The sequence below is a fragment of the Urocitellus parryii genome, chromosome 2 (genome assembly GCF_045843805.1).
Source record: "Urocitellus parryii isolate mUroPar1 chromosome 2, mUroPar1.hap1, whole genome shotgun sequence".
Classification (NCBI taxonomy): Eukaryota; Metazoa; Chordata; class Mammalia; order Rodentia; family Sciuridae; genus Urocitellus; species Urocitellus parryii.
Window position 1 is genome coordinate 12,823,245 of NC_135532.1, and position 20,788 is coordinate 12,844,032.

The window sequence follows — 20,788 nt, forward strand, 5'->3', positions numbered from 1 at the left end:
AACAGAACATCTTGAGACACTTGAGAAATTAAAGCCACTAAGACTCCGTCTACTTTTAAGCACTTCTTTACCATAGGAAAACAGAGTGGGAAATTCTGCCGCTTTGGATTTTGATTATTTGGTGAACAGAAGGTAAAATGATCAAGAAATAAATAAATTGTAGAAGAAAATAGTAGGGGCTTTTTTTGTTGGGGGGGGGGAAAGAAGAATAGAATTTGCAAATAGGCCAGAGATGGAACAAAATCTGTCTGGTGATCATAGACTTACTTGGGTGCCGCAAAGGTCCTGGTCAGGGAGAACAGCTGTGCCCATACATGGGTCCTGGAAAGGCTTCTCCCCGGAACCACCTGAGTGAAAGAAAAACTCATCTCTCACTGCTCTGGGTGGCTCACAGGTCATTAGGCCAGTGACCTACGGTCTCTGGGCGACCCTAGTCAAGCAGTGCTTTCGTCATTCAGCTAACTTAAGGCTCAAGTCCAAGGCACCGTGAGCAGTTGTGATATCTTCACTCATTCCTCCCCCCTAATCTAGGAGGTTCCTTGGAACCTTTCTCTGATCTTCCCTCTCTCCCAGGTCCTACTCTCCTGACTCTGGGAGACAAGAGCCTTCAAGGAACCTTCTAGATCTCTCACAGAAATACTTTCCTTCCAGTATCACACTAATTTGTTTCTTGGTGTGAGTTAAGTTCTTCCATCCTTTCATCTAAAGGTGAGGTTTGGGGATTACTTACAGTAGCCAGGGCTGTTCCCGGCACTATGGTGCTCCGGTCATGGGATGTCACTAACCCCACAGTTCTGACCTCGTGGCTCAGAGGGGTTGCCATGGAGACACCTGACCACAATTATGACCCGTTGCAGGTCAGCAGCCTCATGCTCTTGGCCAGTTCAGTTTCAGCCTCGCCAGCCCAACTGTGGCTTTAGGTCCGATGGGCCAGACTGAGCCTAGCCAAAACCATCGTAGGGAAGGGAGCTCCTGGCCCCTGAGGTCTCCAAACTCATGGTGTTGAGGGCCGTTCAGACTGGGCGTTGCTGTGTCGTTGACTTTGGTTTTGAAATTGTATGAGTGGTTTCTTTACCTATAGATTTGATTCTATTCACTTCTCAATACTGAAAGAGGAACTGATCTTTCCAGTAGTCAAAGATGAATTTATATGGAAGGCATAGGAAATTCCATATTAAACAGGTTTATACTGTCCTGGTTCTTAATACCCCAGTTTTGCCAAATTTAGTATTTTACTATTCTGCTCATTGACTCAGAGAATTAACTAAGAGCCAAACTCCACATTTTTTATTGGTTTCATGAGCCTTGTGCAGACTCCTATCTATGGGTCATGCTTTTCTTGGCCACGTGAGATCCTCCGCCAGGGTCTCTCCGCTGAGCCTGGAGGTTCTCCAGCACTGTCTCTCACTTCCTAGTCCTCACTTGCGTCTTATGATGTTTGTTCTAACATTTTGGCTCATGGGCAGGTGTCCTCATGGCATTTTGATCAAGGATCCTACCAAGAGTCCCAAACCAGAATTTATGAATGCCAGGCCAGGCCCCCTGGCACACACCTGTAATCTCAGTGACTCAGGAGGCCGAGGTAGGAGGATTGCAAGTTGAGGCCAGCCTGAGCAAACTTAGGCCCTGTCTCACAATAAAATAAAAAGAACCGGGATGTAGCTCAGTGGTGGAGCACCCCTGGGTTGGATCCCCAGTACTGGAGAAAGAAAAAAACAAAATAAAACAATGACTGAGTGATTAACAAGGTAACAAGGTGATTGTGAAATGTTTGGAGAACATTCTGCAAAGATGAATCCTGGAATTTCCTCCTGCCTCTAGGATATTGACCAGTTGCTTGGGTTTTGCTGGTGGACCTTGTCTGCCCCGGCTGACCCTGGAGCATTCCCAACCTACTCCAGTGATTGGACTAAGGGGAAAATTTATTGATCTTTTCATCAGCAAACACACAAAAAATGACCGTGGGAGAATACTGAATAGGAAGCATCACAGTGGATAAAGGAAGGCTGGGAATCAGGCAGTAAGAGGACTGGGGGCTACGTGGCATCATGACCCTGGTGCTCATAACTAGGCACAATTGGACAGTGGAGTCTTGGAAAATGGAAAAATCCCGAGACCTGCTCTCTTTTGTAAAATGTCATGTAGGTAGGTTGACCTTCTCAGTTTAACATTAAGCTTGGCTCCTTCTGCCTGGTCAGATGGCCTTCACAAGTCCCCTTCAATACTCCTGATCAGGGTGGCCGTGTGCATGATGGATAACATAAAGGGCCCTTTGTTAATGAATCAGAAGATCAGCTGTCCTTAACTCCTAAAACGTTGATGGGTTTGTACTCTGTTCAAGTGATCAACTGTGCAGCATTCAGCCACCTGGAAGTCGTCGGGATTTCTCACTTGAACTCCATCGACTCACCCACAAACGGTACACACTATTCCCCTCCTTCCATCACTGCCTTTATTTGGGGGAATGTTGTGTCTACGGACTTAAAAGAAATTACTTTAAAAAAAATCATTTAAATACTCACATTTCATTACAGCAAAGTAACAGCTCATTGCAGAGATGGAGGGAAGCGGGCCTCCCACCCAGGCCTGCGCCCTCACTGTGTGTGCTGGTCCTTGGGCCCTGCTGAGTGGCTTTTCTGCCTAGCATGGCTTCATGCTGGTCACATGTTTGGTGAAGCAACCCAGCAATCCCTTTGTAGCTGGGGTTGAAGGTGGACCCCCCTGAATGTTGTAATTCAGATAAACCTGGGTTTATTTTTCCAGGCAATAATTTCCAAGTGTCACAGGAAGAGAAGCTCAGCGGCCCACTGGCCCCGTTCTGTGCTAGCTGGTGCATCAACACAAAGAGCCAGCTCTGCAGGACTTGCCCCTCAAACAAAGGACCGGCTTGAGATACAGCCCCACAGACCCACTCCTCGCAAATTCATCTATAGGGAAAGTGGGGACCTTATGTAGCACTTTGTCCTCAGTTTCTATTCTGTGAAAAATCAAACTTCAGGGATGGGGGGTCATAGCTAAGTGATAGAGCACCAGATCCTGAGTCCATCCCCAGCATTGAAAATAAATAACAGACTGACAAAAACTTCAGACATGAAACTCCTTTTAATCTGCAGATTTGTTGAACTAGAAAGGAACAAAAGAATTCTAGTTCATACAATTAGGACTCATGTAATTCATATAATAAAAGGAGGAGAGCTAAAGCAATCCAGAGGAGAATAATCTAATCTGTACTTAACCTTTCAAAAGTGATTTTTGTAGAAAAATATCCAAGTAGAAATTTCTCCAAAGGAAATATGCAAATAGCCAATAAGCTCATGAAAAGATGTTTCACGTTAGTCATCAGGAAAATGCAAATCAAAACCACAATGAGATACTACTTCACACCCCCCCTGAAGTGCTAGAATATTGGAGAAATTAGAATCCTCTTATACTGCTGGTGGGAATGTAAAATGGTACAGACAATTTGGAAAACAGTTTCACAGTTGCTTGAAAAGTTAAACAGAGCATGCCTATAATCCCAGTGACTCAGAAGGCTGAGGCAGGAGGACCATGAGTTCAAAGCCAGCCTCAGCAACTTAGCAAGACCCTGTCTCTAAATAAAAATATAAAAAAGCTGGAGATGTGACTCAGTGGTTAAGTGCCCCTGGGTTCAATCCCTGGTACCCCCCCCAAAAAAAAAAAAGTTATTCAGAGAGTTAATACCTAGGAGTGGCAATTCCACTCCTATTTATCTGAGAAAAGAAAGTATGTTGACACAAATACTGGTACATGAATGGTCATAGCAGTATTATTCATAAAAGCCAAAGAATGGAAATAAAATAAATCCAAATGTCCATCAAGTGATGAATGGATAAATAGAATATGGTCTAATCCTACACTGGAATATTATTCAGCAACAAAAAGGACTGAAGTTCTGATAATGCTACATGGGATGATCTTCAAAAACAGTATCCTGGGATGGGGTGTTAGGGAAGAATAAGAGTACTTTGGAATAGACAAAGGGGAATGAAGGAAAGGGAGGGAAATGGGAATAGGAAATATAGTAAAATGAATCAGACATTACTATCCTATGTGCATATATGATTACACAACCAGTATAATTCTACATCATGCACAACCAAAGAATGAGAAGTTATTCTTCATATATACAATGTGTCAAAATACATCATACTATCATGTATAACTAATTAGACCAAAAAAATACAGTATACTCAAGGAAAGAGGCCACAAAAGACCATATATGATTCCATTTAGTGAAATATTCAGTATTCAGAATAGACAAATCTAGAGAGGCAGAAAGTAGGTTAGTAGTTACTTAGGGTTAGGGTGGTTGAGAGGAGAGAATGAGAGCTGGAGAGTATAATGGGCTTTTAAAGAATTAATGAACATGTTTTAAAATGGATGGTGTTTGGGCTGGGGATGTTGCTTAGTTGGTAGAGTGCTTGTCTCACATCTATAAGGCCCTGGGTTCAATCCCCAGCAACACACACACACACACACACACACACACACACACACAAAGGATTGTGTTTATGATTGCACAACTGTAAATACACTAAAACCCATTGAAATGTACACTTTAAGTGGGTGCATTATATGGTATATAAATCATATCTCAAAAAGAGCAAGAAAGAAGATTGGGGTTATAGCTCTGCTGTAGAGCATTTGCCTAGCATGCACGAGGCCCTGGGTACCATCCCAAACACTGAAAAAAGAAATTGGGGGGAAAAAAAAGGAAAGAGAAAGATTTCTCTAGGTTTCTCTTCTTAGTTTTTAATCATCGTGGCTGCCAGAAAACTCTTTCTTAGATTTAGCCTTTTTCTTTTTGCTTACACTAATCAAAACTTGTTTAGTTTTGGGTAGAGGAAAAGAGGTGAAAAACTCCCTGTCCTGAATCATAATTCCTGGACACTCAAAGGCCATTCTGAGCCATTTGGAGGAAACCTTTCCCCAGAGGGTCCATTTTACTGTGTGGTTCACCTGTGCACTTCTTGGAGCTTCTTAACCACTCTGAGCTTCAGCATCTTCATCTATTAAATGAGACTGTTGGACCAGATCTCAAAGACCCTTTCCAGCTCTGAAGTCCTGGGATGAATGTCGGTATTCTTAGGGAAACATGAATGTGGAAACGCAAAGGTGTTTTCTGAGGTATTTTCAGAGGGCATGCCTGTGGTCTGCTGTTGAGAAGAGGGTGGAGCCGGTGGAGGTGGCTGAGTTTTAAAGTCAGTGAACACAGCACCTTGTATGCACGGCAGAGGGCGAAGAGAGTCAGGAGACTTGAGCTCTGCTTTTGTGACTCAGGGTAAGAGTCTGCAGAAGCCCATTGACCCCCGTGTGCATGTTCTTTTATATGAAATAGGCATCATATAACCTCTCTCTTAGGATGTTCCTGAGGAAAGACTGAATGAATACATGCCGTCGAGATGTGAGACCATGACAATACTGCATTCAAAAGTGCTGAAATTCAAACAGACCTTTCATACGAGGAAATCTGTGTTACCTGACTTTTTTGAACCCTTTCATTTTGATGTCTTCATCTCCTTTTAAACTTAATGAATATGACATAGTGAAACATAAAGCAACAGTGAAAATAAAGAAACCACAATTAATATGAACAAAGCTAAAGAAGAACATTTTAAAAATTAAAATATTTTCCTTTCAAATCCAGCTGTGTGAGGGTGGAGAAGGGAGCTCAGTGCTGGAGAGTACTTGCCTTGAATGAGCACAGGTGTGTGTGTGTGTGTGTGTGTGTGTGTGTGTATGTGTGTAAGTGGGGGCGGGGGAATCCTTTCAAGTTCAGCTGTGTAAAATACTATGTTATGGATCTGGTGGCACACACCTCCAAAACCATCAGTTTGGGAGGCTGAGGCAGGAGATTCACAAGTTGGAGGCTGGCCTTGGCAACTTAGACTCTGTCTCATAATAAACAGATAAACAGGACGGGAACATAGCTCAGAGGTAATGCACCCCTGGGCTCAATCCCCTGAAACAAACAAACAAACAAACAAACAAACAAACCAAAAGTATATTAAGTATAAAAATTGCTAAAACATTTTTTCCAGACCCTTCCCCCACGTCCGTATCACTCCCACTGTTAATCCGTCTTATCTCTTAAATTAGATCTTAGAAACCAGAGGTCAAGCAAACACATCTGATCCCTCCTGGGTCACAATGCCACATACCTGGTATTTACCCAGTAAATACTGAGGTTATTTGTTGCCTGGCAATGGAAGAGGTTAAACTGCTAAATGTAAACAGGATCATGAAAAATTTGCAGCCAGATAGAATTTTCTAAGAACCATAAAGCTGATTTGAAGAATCCCAGGCCATGACAAGTATCTCACGACTCTCATGAGATCAATGACATCACCTGGACACCAGGAAAGCGGAACAACAGTCATCAGGTTTGCACACTCACAAGAGAGGTGATCTGCAAAGCAGGGAGGCTGTGCCTTCCCCAGTGGTACCACTGTGCTCAGAGCAGCACGGAAACTCCTGTTGGGCTTTGTGTTCAGAGCCGGGCTGCGTCCCTCGGGAGGATCACGCTCCTTACCCATCGTCACCCAAGGTGGCTCATGGTTCATGTGGTTCATCACCAAGATGGATGCCTCCCAGGTAACAAGGGCACTGTGCTCATCACTGTATGATGGAGTTAGGTGCAGGCCTACCTAAGAAGAGGGAGATCAAACGTCCATGGAGCTGGACCATCCTGGATGCTTCTGTGTGCAGTGCCTTCCTTGAGAGAACCCTTGTGGATACGCAGTAATTTTCTCAAGAACAGAGGCAGCTAGGGGGTGTATGCCCCTGTCCAGGGCCACAGTGAGTCCAGGTGGGCTGTGCAAAGCTGCTCTCGGTGTCACTCTTGCTGCTGGTCTCTGGGCACTGTGCTCCCTGTGGCCGGGCTGCCCACTCAGGGACCCGGAGGCGTTCTGGTTTGCTAATGGCAGCGGAAGTTGCTAGCATCAGGGAGGGCCATCACCTCTCTGCGAGCAGGACAGACGCAGGGTGCACCTGCAGGGCACAGACAGAGGCCAGGCAGCTCAAGGCCACACCTTCCTCCTGCCCAATCCTCCCAGTTTTCTCTTCCTCCCCAGGGGAATCTGACTTCTTCTCAAGCTCTGGTGTCACGATGAATTTCATGGTTTTTGAGTCTTTCCAAAAACCAAGAATGAAAACAAAAACCAGCTTTTTAAATTTCCTTCCTTCCTTCCTTCCTTCCTTTCTTCCTTCCTTCCCTACCTCCTTTCCTCCTCCCCCCCCCTTTCTTTTTTGTACAGTGCTGGGGATCTAACCCACGGCCTTGCACATGCTAGGCAAGTGCACAGACCAGGTTTAGGCCTTAAGACAATTGTTAGTATTGTTAGGGGACAGACAGATATGAAGGGTGGGACCAAGAAGCTAAGAGAATAATTCCATAAAATGGGCCCACTGTGCTGACCCCCACATGCTTTCTTTTTTTAAGAAGCAATTTACCTGCAGCCCTGCCCGCCCTAAGTGGATAAGATATATCACATTCCTCAGCAAACTACCTGTTCACTGCAGGAGAAATGCAGAAATAGTGTAGATAAGAGGAACCCAGATTACCCTGAAGGAGGACACTTTGGTGGCCAGATCCTGAAACTCTGAGAGATAAGGAGAGTTCTTTCTAACCATAAAATCAGCAAGAGTGTATGGTCAAGAATCCAATTAGAACCAGTGAGCATGGGCCAAGGTGACCTAGAGATGCCATGACAGTAGGGACTTAAAAGTCTGAGGTCACCTGTTGTGAGTCAAAGGTCAAGAGGTGGGCCTGGGTGGACTCTCTGGAAACTTCCCTGGGATCCCCAATAAAACTGGAGTGCAGGAGAGGCACCCTGTCCCTGTCCTCTCTGAGAGGACCCACGCTCTCCCTTGAGAGTGTCCCCTTTGCCTTTTCCTATCCCTTCAATAAACCCGTTCCTGTCGCTCTGAGTGACATGTCTGAAATCTTTCTGACTTGATCACAAGAATCGGGGTTCGAAGGGGGGGGGTCTTCGTGGAGCCTCAATTTCTAGGAAGGCCCCAGCTCTGTAACAATATGTTTGGGTCGATTAGAATATTTTTGAGTGCAGATATATAGAATCCATGTGCTCAGTAAAGCAGATAATAAAACATGCACAGTATAAGGCCATTTTCAGATCCAGGAGGTCCCACATTTAATGTCACAGTAAGTGTAGTGGAAATGGAAAAAATTTACTCGCTTTTTTTGAATGTTGTTTCTTTTTTTCAACCAGAGAAATTTCTTCTTTCTGTATTAGTGAAAGTTATTTTTAGATAACAACTATACTGATATGGTTCTTTTACTGTGATAAAATAAACATAATACAAAATTTACCATCTTTATGGTAAATTTATTAACCATTCTAAGGTCCGTGGCACTAAGTAATTTGGATTGTTGTGCACCCAGCACCTCTATCCATCTTCAGAACTTCTTTCATGTTGTAAACTCTGTACCGTTAAAAACAAACTCCGCATTTCTTCCCTCCCCAGCCCCTGACAACCAGCATTCCACCTCCTGTCCCTGTGAAGGACTCCCCCATGTGCCTCCTGTAAGAGGAATCATACGGTACTGGTCCTTCTGTGGCTGGGTTATTTCATTTAGCATGAGGTCCTCAAGGCTCATGCTAAGTTGTAACATAGGTCAGAATTTCCCTCCGTTATAAGGCAAAAGAATATTTCAGTGTGTGGATGTACCACACTTTGTTTATCCACTCATCTGCCCGTAGACATTTGGGTGGCTTCCACATTTGGGTTATTGTGAGTAATGCTGCTACTAATGTGCTTGTGTTAAGCAGTGCTTAAGGATCTATCAGGTGGGTTCCACGGCACACGCTGTAATCCCAGTGGCTCGGGAGGCTGAAGCAGGAGGATTTCGAGTTGAAAGCCAGCCTCAGCAATGGCTAGGTCTAAGCAACTCAGTGAGGCTCTTTCTTTAAGTAAAATACAAAATAGGACTGGAGATGTGGCTCAGTGGTCGAGTGCCCCAGAGTTCAATCCCTGGTACCAAAAAAAAAAAAAAAAAAAAAGGACTCTATTAAGGAGACTGAAAGTTAAATACTGTTAATACCGTTTATGGTTCTTTACATTCCTATTGCTGATTTTCTTTTTGCCTGAGATGACCAATGTCTTTGACTGAAAAAGCAGAACAGGGAATGGAAGAAAAACCCACATGTGTGGGTTTATCCTGGCACTGAGGGCTAATGTCTAGAATATACCAGAATCCCTTCAACTCTCCCAGGAGGAGACGTGCCCTCCGATGGAGACAGGCAAAAGCATGGCCAGACACTTCACACAGAGCTAATCCAAGCAGCAAATAAATGAAACAGCGCTCAACGAAAAACCATCAGGGGAATGTAGATTAACGCTTCAGTGAGACACACACACCCTCCAGGATGGCTAAACTGTCTTTCAGTACTGAAAAAGGAACCAGGACTCACCTACAATGTTGATGGAAGGGAAAGTAGTGGGAGCTCTGGGAAAATAACTTACCATCTTATAAAGTTGAAAATAAACACACGTCTTGAGCTGGTGGTTTCTTCACTGGGTACCTTCTCCAGGAAAACGCCTGGGGCCCCAGGGTGCAAGGGTGTTCATGACAGCATTGCTCCTAACTAGAAGCAACTCCAAGAGTCATCTGTAAGAAAGTGGACAAGTAAATTTTGGTATATTCATTTGCTGGAATATAGAATTACAGGTATGCACCGTGAATGAGATTCACAACCATCATGTTTAGTGGAAAAAAGCCACTGGATGCAGTGGTGCACACCTGTAATCCCAGTGACTCAGGAGGTTGAGGCAGGAGGATCGCAAGTTCAAAGGCAGCCTCAGCAATTTAGTGAGGCCCTAAGCAATTCAGCGAGGCGCTGTCTCAAAATCAAAGTAAAAAGGGCTTGGTGGTTTAATCCTTGGTTACAACAACAACAAAAAGGCAGTGATTTTATATGATTGCTTCAATTTGAAGTTTAAATTAGGCAAAAATTAGCATATTTTTAGAAAAGCATGCCTAGGTAGTAAGTATATAACAGAAAGCAAGAATTAACTATCACAATGTCACGTGGAAGGAGAGGGTTATGAGAATGGAGGAGTGTGGGGCAGGGACACTGTTCTACCTTCTGGCTCAGATGGTGGCATTTCAATAGCTTTATTTTATTTATTTATATTTATGTGGTGCTGAGCATTGAATCCGGTTACACACGTGCTAGGCAAGCGCTCTATACCACTGAGCTACAGCCCCAGCCCCAGAGGTGGCACTTGAGAGTAAAAAAGGTTTAAAAATAACTGCAGTTTAATAGAAAGATGCAAAGGCAGTTAAAGTCTTGAGCACCCTTCACCCCATTTACCCCGAGATACCCCTACGCAGTTAAAGCAAAGTGACACTAGTCCAACGTATGTATCTAGTGCTGCGCCCTCGGATCACGTGTCCTGTTCACATATCCACCACCAAATCCAACCCAAGACAGAGCCTGTCCGTCATCCTTTGTCCTTGTGCACACCCTTGATGGTCCCCTCCACAGCCTCTCCTGGGCCACCATCCCTAGGCTCTGGCAGCCACCAGTCCCTCTTCCTTCCCTATTATTTTGTCATTTCGAGGCTATTATATAAATGGAATGGTACCATTTCGTGGCCTTTGCCACTCAGCTGAACGCACTTAAGATTTCCCCCTGTGACCGCGTGTAAGGGGAGGGCTTTGATTGTGGGGGAGCGCGGGCGGGGACACTGTCCCTTCTTGCCGCCAGGTGCACTTCACTGTGCGGCTGTATCACGGTTGGTTTGTGCAGTCATTCGCCTGTTGATGGAGGTTTTGGTTGTGAACATCCACGTACAGGTTTCTTCGTGGGTATCTGTTTTCACTTTCTGAATTAGTTCCAGGAGCGCAGTTGTGGGGCTTCATGGTACGTGTGTGCCTGGTTTTGTAAGAACCTGCCAACCTGTTTCCTAGAGTGGCTGTGACCTTGACACTTCCACCAGCGGCGCGTGAGAAACCCAGCTTCTGTGCCTTCTCAGCAGCATCTGTATCGAGGCTCTTTGTGTTTATTTTGAGCTGCTCCCACCTGTGTGCCCATGGATCCTGAGGGCCTTGGCTCGCACTCCCCTCGTGGCCCGTGGTGTTGGACGTCACGGAGGAAGGACGACTTCCTCTGGTCTGTCTTAGGTAGTAGTCACTAACCAGTTAGAACTGGTTTTGGAATCACCTATATATCTTTTATAGGTGGCTCTCTTGTTTCACATTTCACAGAACCATAATCAAGAAAAGAAAGCACTGAGATTAATGTTCTGAGATATATTACCTTTTTTTTTTTTTTTTTTTTTTTGGAAACAAGGCACCCACAAGGAAGGTACTGAAGTGACCTGGCTGGTGGCTGGGTGGGCACCCAGTTTGGTGGGCCCACGTGTGATGCCCGTGCTATTTTCACCTGACCACAGCACCTCCAGGCAAAATGGCCCTCCACAAGCAAACCTCCTTCCAAAGCAGAATGACTGGAATAGTTCAAGCACTGGGGAAAAAAAAATAAAATTTATTATGCATATTCATTGCATAGGCGTTTTATGTACTGCAAAGTGGAACATTCATATCAGAGTAAGTTGACTAGCAACCAGAAACCCCCACTTCACTCCCAGTAGTTGGGAAGGGTTTAGAAGAAATGGAAATTTACAAGCCATTTAAAAAGGCTCCTCGGGATGTTACCGAGAGGGAAGAGGAATGGGGTAGGATACTGTTTCTTGTCTTTATAAACCCTTTGGTACAGTGTCTTTCCTTGATTAAAAAAAGAATAAGGTAAAAAAATAAATGGAGGAAATTTGGCATAGTATATTTTATTCGTTTCCTTGGGCCGCCAGGATAAAGCCTCATAGATTAGGTCACATAAACCACAGAAAGGCAGTTTCTCACGGGTTTTTGTTGTTGTTTGTTTGTTCTTGCAGTACTGAGAATTGAACCCAGGGCTCACACAGGCTAGGGAGGTGCTCTACCACTGAGCTACAATCCCAGTCCTTTGTACTTTTTATTTTGAGGAAGGGTCTCACTGCGTGGCTGAGGCTGGCCTCAGTTTGTGAGGCTCCTGCCTCAGTCTCCCCAGTGGCTGGGATCACAGGTGTGCATCTCCGTTCCTGGCTGCCTCATAGTTTTGGAGGCTCAAGTTCAAATCAGAGAAATTAGATTCATATGTTTGGGAAAGATGAGTGATGCACAAGGTTTCTGGAGTTGGGTTGCATTGGCCTGGAAATCCAGACATTTGAAGACTGTCTTCCTTGAGCCAGGTCTCCTGGCTTCCTGGGAACTCTCTCCAAAGAGTGTTTTCCTATTCCTTTCTCTCATCCTCCTCAAGATACTGTTTATTGAAACCAAACGGCACTGTTACAAGAACATTACATGTGTTAGTTCTTTTTCCTTTAAATATTTAGTAACGCTGTAAAGTGGGAATGGATGTTATTTCCATTTTACAGATGAGGAAACAAAGGCATGGAGAAGGAGAGTCAACTGGCCCACCAGCAAGCTGAGCTGCAAAAACAAGTGGTCTGGTCCCAGGGTTTGTGTTCCTAGGTTCTAAGCGTTACTGTTCCTCCTGTAATCAACACAGCAATGACAACAATAAGGGTTCCCATAAATGCCAGCAAAGCGCTTTTTATGGTTCCTTGGCATGTGGTAGATGATGTGTTAATACTACTCACCTTTTTTCCTCTGCTTCCTTTGACTTGTTATTTTGCAATGTAGATGTTACCTGGGAATCATCGATATTGCTATGTTTGTTCAGATTTTATGTGAAACATTGAAATTGGTCAGTTCTTGAAAATTTCTCTTGCTAGATTGAGAAATGCTCCCAAAGAGAAAACTTTCTTGAAAAGAAGACAGTTTCCAACCGTGCTACAGTATTTCATTTGATCTCTAGTGACACAGGGACATGAGTGCAGAGGTGTTAATAGGCTCTTCTTTAGGAATCTTGAATTCATTTTGAATTTGTAAAAGTGCTGTCATCATCATTTTGTCTCTAATTATGTTTTAGGGAAGCAAGATTTTTGGGAAGTCACAAGATTTGGGTAGTAGCTCAGGTTTATTGGAAATTAGACTTGGAATGCTTTTGGAGATGCAGACTGTTGGAACTGGGATTTGATTTTTCCCAATTTACAAATGAATAACTGAGCCTATTATTAGTTCCTGGATGGTTCTAACCAACAAAAATTCCTGTGTCAGAGACAAAGGGCTTTGTTGCTCATGGCAGAGCAGGCAGCCTGAGCATCACCATGTGTGTTGCTTCTCTTTGCCTTAAAGTCCTATGGGGACAATGTGATCTGACCCAGGAGAGGGCTACCCAGGTACCCGCTGAGCTTGGGAGTCCACCACTTTTAAAGAAAGTGAATAGGGCTGTTTCTTGTCCCCAGAGAGGTAGCATCTCTTCTCTCAAAGTCACCAGAAGAATAAGCAATCCTGAGAAATGGCCTGGGGCAAAGACCAGACAGTGATGAGGAAACCTTTCATAAAGACTGGATAAGTGTCAAAGTGGTCATTGGTGAAGGTTGGAGAAACAATGAAGGAACTGCGACAGCCCCTGGGTAATGGGAACCAGCATCTTATAGTGGCATGATGACTTGCAAGATTGTTGTCTGTAATAACCTGGAAGATGCCAAATGTTTCCAATAAGCTTTTCATTTGGCTAAAGAAATCACCAGGCAGAATGTTGGCAGTGTTAGTTCATTGGTCCTAAGTGGATACGATGGGGGAATCAGAAGATGGAGAGGAGGCAAGAAGCAGTGGTTTAATTTGAAAGTAGAAATTGGAGAAAAAAATAAAGGATCCAAGATTTGCTGGGTTGGAAAATAAAATTGTGTATCATCCTTGATTTCCACAGGCAATGAGATTCCCCAAATGAAATGAAGCTTGGGGCCAAATCTCAAATAAAAGAATAATAGCTGCAACATCAAATTGAAGATCCCGGGAAGATTCAAGACAGTGTACTAGATTCTCTCAGTAGAAAAAAGGGTATTGCCCATACTACCTGACTTATGACCCAAAGTAGGAAGAGACCTGCCTCAAAAAGAATGACCAATGTAACTTCGCCCCCACTAATTAAACTGATAGCAGAGTCCCAGGAAGTCCACGAAAATTTCAAGGCGGTTTTACCAGCAAAAGTACTGGTAAGGTAAAAGAAAAAGAAGAAAATAGTTCAAACTGATAAGTGACCTCTGGGATCCTTATTCTCATTTAGTCAGGAGCAGACCGGGAAGCTCCTCAAACTCAAAATGGGTCATTTCTTCTAGAAAAGAAAAATCGCCTCAGAGGGGGAGCTAAAGGCCCAGAGTTGAGAGTCAAGAGCCACCTGGAGAAACTGAGCAGCCATGAACTCTGATGGAAACCCTCCCAGCTTCCGGTTGAGGGGGTTCTGGCAACAGGTACCCAGCTGTGTTTCAGAACTGCCCTGGGAAAGTGGGGTGCATGCTCCTCTCATGTTACCTGTTTGAATAAGATATTGATCGTGGCTCTCCTGCCTTACAGGGCATTTTTGTAGGTACGAGGTGGAAACCTTGACTTTTATTATGTAGGTATCCAGACTGTGGGGAGCTCGCCCCAGGAAGTGTACTGAAGGAGCCTCATCTCAACCTGGCGCAGATGAGGAAACCTCAGACCTGCAGAGAATACCACAGCTGGAGGAGACTCGGAGCTCCAGGGGTGGGGTGAGGATGTTTTGCCTGTGAGGGGAAAGCGAACGCTGGTGATCAGGTGGGCGGTGGTGTAGACTGAGAAGGAGTAGCCGTGGTGTTTTCCTGACTCTCCCATCAAGAGGTGGACATGTGAATGTCCGAGAGTAAATTCCACCTTCATGTAAAGCGATCAAATGTAATTTTAAAAACCATAAATAAATAGAAGAAAGGCCCGCAGAGGAGTGGAAGGGGAACAGGGGGAGGGTAGAGGAGACGTACTGGGGCCTGAAGTGGAGCCACTGCCTTCTATGCTTGTGTGATTGTGTCAAGATGACCCAACATGGTGTAAAACTCTAAAGCACACACAAAAAAGCCGCGTCCATCCTCCCTTGCCATGCCCTGTCCCTTTCATGTAGACTGGATTTGTGCCACACAGCTGTGGTGACGTCATATTCCTCCTGTCTGGGCCTCAGGAGACATCATGGTCCCTGCCTCTTGCTGTCCTAATGTGAGAAGTGAACGCACAACAGAAACCGCTTGGCTTAAGCCACCAAATTCTGGTGTGGTTTGTTATGGCCCCAAAGTAACTAATACGAGCTCTTGATGCAGATTCGTCACAGGCGTGATATCTGTTTAGAAAAGTCTCCCGACCCTAACAGTGGTCCACTTTGTGCTTTGAGTAGCCCTTGCTGCTCTGCCACGAGACTTCTTTTAAAATGGACGTGTTTCTTTCTCTGCCTCTCTCCTGCCACCTCCTTAATCTTCTCCCCCTCCCTAACCCCAGGGGAACTGGACTACCCTTCTTCCCCATCCCAGGCAAGTTATCTGTTCTTGAGCACACACCCCTCCCAGGAATGAAGACTTGGAAATGGCAGCAGAAGATCTAAGAAATGACTATCTCCCAAATTAACAAATGGGTTGTGACTCCCTACATGGAATGTAGCCTTGGAGTTTCCTCTTTAGAAGCTCCCTGTTCTCCCTGATTGGCAGAATCAGAGCTTTTGGGACAGGAGTCCCCTTTGTTTCTCCTTTGCTAGCAAAGCAATAAAACTTCATTTTTCTTTTTCTCCAAACTGTGTCCTTGCTGGGCTCAGTGGCCCGTGCCTGTGATCCCAGCATATAGGAGGCTGAGTCAGGAGGATGGCAAGTTCAAGGCCAGCCTCAGCAATTTAGCAAAATCCTAAGCAATTTAGCAAGACCTGTCTCAAAATAAAACAAATAAAGAAAGGGCAGGGAATGCGGCTGAGTGATTGGGTTTAATCCCCAGCATTAGAAATAGCTGGGTGGCACAAGGGATCAAACACATGTTTGGAAGCAGTTCTGCAAGACTTTACTTTTGCAGAAGTGCGCGCGACCTCACAAAACCTGGGGAGCAGCACACTTGGGCCAGCAGTTCATCTGCTTTCATCCCTAAGGCCCCACTGCCGCTTGCTCGGATTGGAGGTTGCAGTCTGCAGTGACTGGCTAATTTCAAAGTGGGGGGATTGTGGCAAAGGGAAGGGCTGTAGTTAAAATGGCTACAAATGGATACAGGATGGGGAAGCTCAGAATGGCTTCGACTGGCTCTTACATCCCAGTTAAGGCTACATACTCTATTTCTCTCACGTTGGTACCAAAAAAAAAAAAAAAAAAAAAAAAAAGTGTCCTCCTTATTGGATTGGCACTGGGGACAAGGACTGAACTTTTGATAACACAACTACTTTGGAAATCTGAGGTAGTATCATTAAAAGCTGGCCATTTAGGTATTATTTAGAAGCTTTGCTTCTAGATATAAACACTATAAATATGTACATGTTCTCCCCAAAACACATGTAAAATAATGTCTATAGCAACATATTTATAATAGTACCAAATTCCATCAGTGGTAGAATACATAAATCTATTGTGATACACAACATACAGGACAAAAATGAGAAATGACTTCTCTAAGAACTACAGAGATAAATCTGAAACATAGTATCCAGTAAAAAACAAAAGGCAAAGGCAAAGGCTAAAGAAAACTATTGTATCACTAGCATCCACTACAGTGAGTATCTTTGCAAGGAAGGACACAGTAGTGACTAGGAAGGGGCCTGTGTCGTCTTCTGGACAGTGGGGAGGTTATGGGTCAGGGTTACAGATGTGCTCATTTTGTGATAACCTTTCAATTTTAAACTTATCACGTTTGTACTTATCTGTATGTCTCATGTACTTAAATACAAACATTTCTTTCTTTTCTTTTTTTTTTTCTTTTAAAGAGGAATTCCAAAAGGAATTTGAGAAAGTACAAGTTAGGGATCTCCCACCCCCCAAATCTGGGATGCACCACAGTGTCTGCAGGAGAAAATTCATTTTTATTTTGTCAAATATTTTCTCTGTGACAGCTCTGATTACCCTTTGACAAACTTTTCTCTCTTGAATCCTGTTTTTATTTCAATAATATTTATCAACCATGATTAGCATTGTTTAATAGTTTTTATATTATGAATTTCAGGAGAAGAAAACACATGTGTCACAGATAATTTTGTATTGAATCATCTTGCAGCCAGAGAAAAAAGTGGTGGGAGGAAACAGAAGATGAAGAGGAAATAGGCTGGAGTCTGATTATGAAATAGTTTGAAGGTATGCAGGATTTCACACTATACTTTTATGCAATAGTTTTTAAAAAAGCACAAAATCTATCTGTATTTTACAAAGATAATGAGATATCCCTACTTCAAATGGCATAATAAGAGAGTTCTTCTCTGGTCTCTAAAAATGTATGCAAGCAAAAATAGAAAGAGTTGGGTGTGGTGGTCAACACTTGTAATCTCAGGGAGTAGGGAGGCTGGGGCAGGAAGATCCCAAATTCGAGGCCAGCCTCAGCAACTTAACATGACTCAGCAACTTAGAGAGACCCTGTCTCAAAAAACAAAACAAAACAAAAGCAACAAACAAACAACAACAACAACAACAAACAGGGAATGCAAACTTAGCTCAATCCCCCACCCACCACACAAAAGGAAAAGAAAAGGAAACTGCATATTTAAATAAACCAGGGACAGCTATAATGCTGAGCCACACTATATGAGGCAGGGTGGCTAAATTCAGTGCTGGTGAAATACGGGCTAGGATGTCAAGAGAGTCTTGAGATTTCTCAGAATGTCAGCAGAGCAAAATCAGAGATGCCTCATTTGGAACAAAGGGAAATGCCCTCCATATTTGCAGGAAGCAGTTTGCCAGTGAAGAGGAATGGCAGAGGGAAGTTCTGGATTACAGGCACTACCCAAGTCACAGTCTGAGAGGCCTGGGAGGAGAAATAGACACTAAAACTAGCAAACAAGCTAGAAAACCCCAAAGCCCTGGGTCAAGTGATGACTAAACTGGATACTCTGGAAGTCTCCCATGACACTTCTTCAGTCATATATTATCATAAGAACTGGAGCTTTCAACAGTGACTAAGGCCAAATCAGTAATTTGTAACTTCTTACTTGTCACACTTTGTAGTAAACAGTCACCGTAATTGTACAATGGTACTAGAAGAACAAGGGAAGGAGGAAAATATAAAGAGTGGGTTAAAAAAAAAAAAAAAAACAAACTCTCATTAGAAAAAGTCACCTCAGAGCAACTGACAATTGTGGCCAAACCCCACCATTAAGAAACTAAAAAAGAAAATGAATTACTGCTTGATTCAAGTGTGTGTGTCTAAAACAGGAGCTCAAAGAAAAGATACAGAAGTTTCAAGAAAAATAGAGTAGGGCAACCAGGGAAGAAACAAACTATCAGATTAAAGGGATAGAGAATGAAATAAATAGTTACTGTTAAAGAAAGAAAAGCCTCACATTGGAGAGAAGGATCTACAGCAGACAAAGGATGTTTAGTGCATAAATAGATTAAGAAAGCAAGCAAACAAACAAACAAAAAAGGAATAATCCCAGTGGCTTGGGAGGCTGAGGCAGGAGGATCGCAAGTTCAAAGTCAGCCTCAGCAACCTAATAAGGCCATAGCAACTTATCAAGACCCTGTCTCTAAATAAAAAAATAAGGGCTGAGGATGTAGCTCAGGGTCAAGTGCCCCTGGAGTCAATCCCTGGAACCCCCCCCCCCAAAAAAAAAGAGTGGAATAGGAAAATATTTTCTTTAAAATAATGGACAAGAAAACAATATTTGAAGATATTTAAATGACTAGGAGACATTTCCAGGACTGAAGGAAAAGTTGGATGTGTGTTTTTTTTTTCCAGAGAAGGAGATTCTGACTACTGGAGACATGAATCTACAGTTTGATAGGAAGAAAAATTTGAGAGACTCATCCACAGCAATACACACTTTGGTAAAGTTACGTGTGAACATAGTTAGAGCGAGAGTAGATTTTTAAATGTTCTCATCAGAAAAAGGGATAAGTATGTGCACTATAGGTTTATTAATTAGTTTGATTTAATCATTTTGTGATTATACGTATATTAAAAATCACATAAATGTATGCAATTTTTTATGTATCAACTAAAATAATAATAAAAAGTAAAAAAAAAAAAAATGAGTCTTTGGCATTTTGGTGGGGAGGAAAAACTTAAGCCCCCTGACAGTGGGGAGGAAGGTTGGGCTGGCCTTGGGGTCTTCCTGGGAACATTCCGTATTTGTCCACAGAGCCCTGGGGAAGGACGGGGAAGGACGCGAGACTCCAGCACCTTCTCCCCAGCTACAGTTTTCAGACATAAGGGCAGCTCACCAACATTTTTGGGTAATCCAGGATGCAAGGACGATGACTTCCATGAGCACTTTTTAAACATCTGTAAAACAAACATTAGCCAAATTAAAGCCCTATGGAAAAGTAACAGTATGACTGTGGCTCCAACTTGTAGGATTAATGCAAAAACAGGTCTTGTTTTATGGTTGAGGAGGGAAAATAAAAGCTATAAACACAAATGATGTAGCTATCCCAAGTTAGGAGGGTGAGGTGGGGGGAAGGCATGGGGGGGTCTCAACAGTTAAAGACATGATTCAAATCGGGTTTAACAGTTTAACAATAAATCGATGTCAGATGTAGTTAAAAAACAAAAAAAGAGTGAAGGAAAAGTTGGATGTGTGGTTTTTTCCAGAGAAGGAGATACTGACTACTTATAACAAAATAAACAAAAATCAGCATTGGAGAGTGGAATAAAAGAGAAATATACTGCCGGTTGCACACCTGTGATCCCAGTGACCTGGGATCCTGCAGAGGATCACAAGTCCAAAGCCAGCTGCAGCACTTTAGCGACACCTTGTCTCAAAATAAAAATAAAAAGGACTGGGGATGTAGCTCAATGGGAAAGCACCTCCGGGTTCAATCCCCAGGACAAAAAAAAAAAAAGGAAATGTATTTAATTTTATTATTACTCATAATTGGAGTCCAGAGTACTCCTATTACAAAGTAGATGATGAGGTAAATTACATAAGCTTAGAGTACAAGTATTTTATAACTGCCTTTAAAATGCAGAACTAGGTGCCTGGGAGAGAAGAGAGAGGCCTGTGTTTCACTGCATTCTCTTCTGTACCTTTTTTTTTTTTTTTTTTTTTTTTTAAGAGAGTGAGAGAGAGAGAGAGAGAGAGAGAGAGAGAGAGAGAATTTTTAATATTTATTTTTTAGTTTTTGGCGGACACAACATCTTTGTTGGTATGTGGTGCTGAGGATCGAACCCGGGCCGCACGCATGCCAGGCGAGCGCGCTACCGTTTGGGCCACATCCCCAGCCCCTCTTCTGTACCTTTTGAGTTTGTGCCATGTTATTCGTTAGCTATTAAAAAACCAGAAGAAAAGGCAAATAAAAACTAACAAGAAAGATAAAATATGGTAATGAATATAATCATGACTAGAACAAAAACATCGTGTTTTTCAATTCTTATAATACACACCAAAAATGTAAAGAAATTTTAAAAATATTCTATTTGAGGTGCTGGGAATTGACCCAGGGCCTTCTTATGTGTGCTGGGCAAGTGTCCACCACTGAGCTTCATCCCCAGCCCGCCAGTGTTTTTAAGGCCATGAAAATGTTGAGAATAGAGCAAAACAGGATGATAGAACTGAGACCAAACGTACCTCCCATGTTAATAAATGTAGGTGTGTTAATTTCACTTATAACAATAAAAGACTTTGAATTACAATGTAAAACCCAACTCAGTTGTTCATAAGAAACAGTTGAAAAC

At 43.2% G+C, this 20,788-nt stretch overlaps 1 long non-coding RNA gene across 1 annotated transcript; it reads left to right on the top strand.

The window, feature by feature from the left end:
• Positions 1-14,562: 14,562 nt before the first annotated feature.
• LOC113190064 (uncharacterized) lies at positions 14,563-19,008 on the top strand. Its single transcript, XR_003301730.2, has 3 exons — positions 14,563-14,685; positions 17,177-17,253; positions 18,851-19,008. It is a non-coding gene; the product is annotated as an uncharacterized LOC113190064 (long non-coding RNA).
• Positions 19,009-20,788: the final 1,780 nt, after the last annotated feature.